General features: G+C 40.8%; 1 non-coding gene across 1 annotated transcript; it reads left to right on the top strand.

Annotated features, from left to right (window-relative positions):
* Positions 1-4,209: 4,209 nt before the first annotated feature.
* On the top strand, positions 4,210-4,311 carry LOC129494454 (U6 spliceosomal RNA). The gene has a single exon (XR_008661348.1). It is a non-coding gene; the product is annotated as a U6 spliceosomal RNA (small nuclear RNA).
* The last annotated feature ends 988 nt before the right edge of the window (positions 4,312-5,299 follow it).

Raw genomic sequence — 5,299 nt, 5'->3', positions numbered from 1 at the left:
AGGCTCGTTTGCAGGTCACTTCTTGCCACCCCACTTAGGCTAACTAACCCACCATCCCAATTGACCTAAATTTGTCACTACGCCTGAATTATTGCAATAACCTCCTAGCAAATATCCCTAGTTCCATCCTTTCCTCTATAGAATGATCAGAACTCAACACTCAAAATGACTCTTTAAAAAATATAAGTCAGATGAGATCTCTCCCCTACTCATACCATTCCATGGCTTCTTAACACACTCAAAGTCCTTACTGTGGCCGAAAGGAGCTACGTGATCCGCCTATGCCCCTGACCACATCTTCTCTGTTATCTTTGCACTTATAGTCCACCCATATAGGCCCCTTTGCGATCCTTCCAATATACTGAGCCCACACCTGCCCCAGAGCCTTTGCACTTACCACTCCTGCTGCTAGGAATTTCCTCATTTTTTCCACCAGCCTGCTTCTTGGCCCACTTCCTGACTCTCTTCTCAGTTGTCTCCAGTTCAATAAGGCCTTTATTTTTCTTTTAATTTAAATGCAATTAGCCAACATGTAGTACATCATTAGTTTCAGATAATTTATCAGTTGCCTTTAACACCCAGTACTCATCACATCACATGCCCTCCTTCATGCCCATCAGCAAATTTGCCTTTTTACCCCATCCCCCCACCTATTTCTCCTCCAACAATCCTTAGTTTATTTCCTATAGTTAAGTCTCTCTCGTGTTTTTTTCCCTCTCTGATGACTTCCCATTCAGTTTTTCCTCCTTTCCCCTATGATCTTCTGCACTGTTTCTTATATCCCACATATGAGTGAAGCCACATGCTAATTATCTTTCTCAAACTGCCTTATTTCTCTCAGCATAATACCCTCAAGTTCCATCCACATCGGTAAGTAAACTATAAGTATTCATCTTTTCTGATGGCTGAGTAATATTCCATTGTATATATACACCACATCTTCTTCATCCATTCATCTGTGGATGGACATCTCAGCTCCTTCCACAGTTTGGCTATTGTGCGCATTGCTACTGTGACCATCGGGGTGTAGGTGTCCCTTCACATCACTATGTATCTTTGGGGAAATACCTAGTAGTGCAATTGTTGGATTGTAGGGTAGCTCTCTTTTTAACTTCTTGAGGAAGCTCCATACTGTTTCCCAGAGTGGCTGTACCACTTTGCCTTCCCACAACAATGTAAGAAGGTTCCCCTTTCTCTGTATCCTCACCAACATTTGTTGTTTCCTGTCTTGTTAATTTTAGCCATTCTGACTTGTGTGAGGTGGTATCTCATTGTGGTTTTGATTTGTATTTCCCTGATGGTAAGTGATATGGAGCATTTTCTCATGTGTCTGTTGGCCATTTGTGTCTTCTTTGGAGAAATGTCTGTTCATATCTTCTGCCCATTTCTTGACTGGATTGTTTGCTTTTTTGGGTGTCGAGTTTGATGAGTTCTTTATAGATCTTGGATACCAGACTTTTTTCTGATATGTCATTTGCAAATATCTTCTCCCATTCTGTATGTTGCCTTTTAGTTTTGTTGATTGTTTCTTTTGCTGTGCAGAAGCTTTGTATCTCAATGAAGTCCCAATAGTTCATTTTTGCTTTTATTTCCCTTGCTTTGGAGACATTTCTAGCAAGAAGTTACTGTGGCCAAGGTTGAAGAGACTGTTGCCTGTTCTCCTCTAGAATTTTGATGAATTTTTGTCTCACATTTAGGTCTTTCATCCATTTTGAGTTTATCTTTGTGTATGGTGTTAGAAAATGGTCCAGTTTCATTCTTCTGCATGTGGCTGTCCAATTCCTCAGCACCATTTACTGAAAGGATTAACATCCTTTTCCTGTTGGATAGTCTTTCCTGCTTTGTCAAAGATTGGTTGACCATAGAGTTGAGGGCCATTTCTGGGTTCTCTAGGCTGTTCCATTGATCTATGTGTCTGTTTTTGTGCCAGTACTACACTGTCTTGATGATTATAGCTTTGTACTATAGCTTGAAGTCTGAGGTTGTGATGCCACCAGATTTGATTTTTGTTTTCAACCTCCTTCTGACTATTTGGGGTCTTTCCTGGTCCCATACAAATTTTAGGACTTTTTGTTCAGCCCTGTGAAAAATGTCAATGATATTTTGCTAGGGTTTGCATTGACAATAAAGCCTTTCTTGGCTGCTTAATATAAAATAGCAATTGACTCTACCCTAATGGAGTGGAGTCCACTCCCTAATGCCCAGCCTGTTTTTTTTTTTTTCATTCTGCTTATGACCATTTCAGATATTTCTTTGTTGTCTACCTGACAATATAAGAATGAGGCTAGGGACACTGTTTTGTTAACAGCTAAATCTCAGAACCTAAGATTGTCTTTATACTTAGTAGCTCCTCAATAAATATTTGTGGGCTGATGAGGGAATCCTAAGCACAGGTGGAAAGATTATCTGTAAATATTAGGGAGAAAAAACAAAGTGTGGGCCTAGAGAGATGTGGTTATAACTGACAGAGTAGGGAATTAAGAGAATTCTTATTAATCATAATTTATTTTGTAGTGAAAAGGGAAGGCCAGTGCATCTGCTGAGAGTGATGAACCTTTAGGTGGTGGAGGCAGTAAGTGGCAGGTTTGGGGAACCAGTTGAAATTTTGTAATGGTAGCCAAAGGAGGTAGGAGGCAGAGCTAATTCAAAGCTAATTCAGAACAGCTTCAGGCATTCTTAAGGATCCTTGAGGTTGAACACACTAAAGTTTCAAGGGGCACTAACCACATAGCTGTTCTGTCTAACCCATCAGTGTCCTTCACCACAAGGTGTAGAAGAGAAAAAGTAAATTGTTTAAAGCATTGCTGTCCAGTAGCACTTTCTGTGATGATGAAAATGTTCCATCATTGGTGCTGCGCGATAGAGTCATTGCAGCCCACGTGTGCCTGTCCTGACTGGCTACCGCATTGGGCAGCACATGTGGGGGGATCTAGACTCAGGTTCTGGTGGGGCAGGAAGCCAGGAAAGGGCAGCAAAGAGTGGAGCTAAAAGGAAATGTCAATAAGGGGGTGGTAGTTGACCTCGGGGATCTGAACGTGGCAAAAAGAAGTGAAGCCAGAAAGCAACCGATCATTTGTGGAAAACATAATTATCCAGTAATCAGCGGCATTGGTGATGTGAAATGGTGTGTTTGGAGCCAGAGAGAGTTGACAGGAAGTGTTTCTTAGAGAACGGAATATCGAAGTTCAAGATTTCAGAAGACAAACAGTTCTAAACAGTGAAAAAGTACAAGATGTAGCCATGGGGATAGATTTCTTATGTGGAGCAAGAATGAAAAATCCTTGGTGTTAAGGAATTCAAAGATCTGTAGGAGAGGATAGGATGAATAAAAAAACTGAGGTGGGGTTAGGCACAGAACATGTGCAACTGGATACCCAATGCCTTCAAGCTGATTTTATACGAAAGTGAAAATGTAATAAAGGTGATGCCATTGTTAGTTATTATTTGTCAAACACCTCTGCTGGGCTTGGGTCAATATGCTTGATAAATGTGTGATCTCCTTCAACCCTTTGAATGGCCTGCTCAAGTAGGTTTTCATATCATTGCTATTTACAAATGAAGCCACCGAGGCTCTGAAACACAAAATAACTTGTCCAAGGATGTGCTCTGGTGGAGCCAGGATTTTAATCCCAGTAAAGTCCATGCATGTTACCTCTAAACTCAATTGCCTTCTTACTTAGAGCAGCAGTGGGTAGCAATAAGAATCCTGAGTGGCTCCTACCCACTCCCAGGTTCTGAAGGATCCGGGAGTGACAGGAAAGTAGGCCTGCTTGAGTGGAAAGAGAATGTCCACAGAGGACTCAATGTCAGCATCTAGATGGTGTAGCAAGCCTTTAGGGTGAAAACAGAGTGATTGGTAGCTTACCCACAGTGGATCAAAGTGAGTGGGTACAATGTAAAGAGGAGGTGTGGAAGCATAGAGCCCTTTGGAAGGGATTACTGGGAAGGACAATTCTCTGAAGGCCTTGATTTGGGATGGAGAGAAAGGCTGACAAACATTAATTGACCTTAAACTTTCATACTTAAAATACAATATATGTGGTATCTCTATATTCATTTCTCATGACATGAGAAAACTTTTAAGTGTAGTGATTACCTGTATTAACAGATATTAGAAGGGAACTAACAAATACCTACCATTTTCTTCAACGTGGATGGAACTGGAGGATATTATGCTGAGTGAAATAAGTCAATCAGAGAAAGACAATCATGCTCGCTTCGGCAGCACATATACTAAAATTGGAACGATACAGAGAAGATTAGCATGGCCCCTGCACAAGGATAACAGAGAAAGACAATCATCATGTGGCTTCGCTTATATGTGGAATATAAGAAATAGTGAAAGAGATTACAAGGGAAAGGAGGGAATCTGAGTGGGGAAAAATTAGAAAAGAAGACAAACCATGATAGAACTCCTAACTCTGAGAAACAAACAAAGGGTTACACAGGGGGAGGTAGGTAGGGGGATGGGGTGACTGGGTGATGGGCACTAAGGAAGGCACTTGATGGGATGAGCACTGGATATTATACTATATGTCAGCAAATTGAATTTAAATTAAAAAATTAATTAAAAAATAAAGCAACTAATGATGAAAAAAATTAATTTATGAGTCCCTGGTTTGCATAATATAATTCAACTGGTTTTTGCTGTACCTACTTTCATGAGGATATCACACAATGTAGAAATTTCCAGAAACATTGGAGTAAGAGTGAGAATGAATCTTAATCTACATACATTTGTGGTCAGGATAGTTAACTTACTTTTTTTTCTATAATTGCATTTATATCATGAGCCTTTAGTTTGCCAAATGCCAGTGAATGAACCTCGCTCTATTTGGCATCTCCCAATTGTCCCTTGAACCTAAATTCTGAGATGGTGGAGAGTAGTGAGGGGTAGGAGAGGTCAACTAGTTTCCCAGTCTCATGGGCTGGAATGCATGGAAGGATCATCATCTATTTCACCTGTGTCCTCCTCAGATGTCTTGGTCTAGGCAGATCATGGCTAAATTGTTCCTCATTCTTTAAAAAAAAAAAAAGGAGTGAGAGAGAAGGGGGAGGGAAGGACAGAGAGAGAGAGAGGGAGAGGGAGAGAGAATGTCAAGCAGACTCCCCAAGGAGCCCGGAACCTGATGTGGAGCTTGATTTCATGATCCTGAGATCATGACCTTAGCCAAAATCAAGAATCAGGCACTTAACTGACTGAGCCACCCAGGCACCCCTCACTTGCTCCTCATTCTAAATTTGTGACATCTTAATTATTTTGCAAATTCTGTCAGTATAACAAGGCAAGAAATAGAAA

This window comes from Nyctereutes procyonoides, unplaced genomic scaffold (genome assembly GCF_905146905.1).
Source record: "Nyctereutes procyonoides isolate TBG_1078 unplaced genomic scaffold, NYPRO_anot_genome, whole genome shotgun sequence".
In the NCBI taxonomy this organism is placed as follows: Eukaryota; Metazoa; Chordata; class Mammalia; order Carnivora; family Canidae; genus Nyctereutes; species Nyctereutes procyonoides.
The sequence above is the reverse complement of the archived record's forward strand: the minus strand, read 5'-3'. Positions and strand labels throughout refer to the sequence as shown.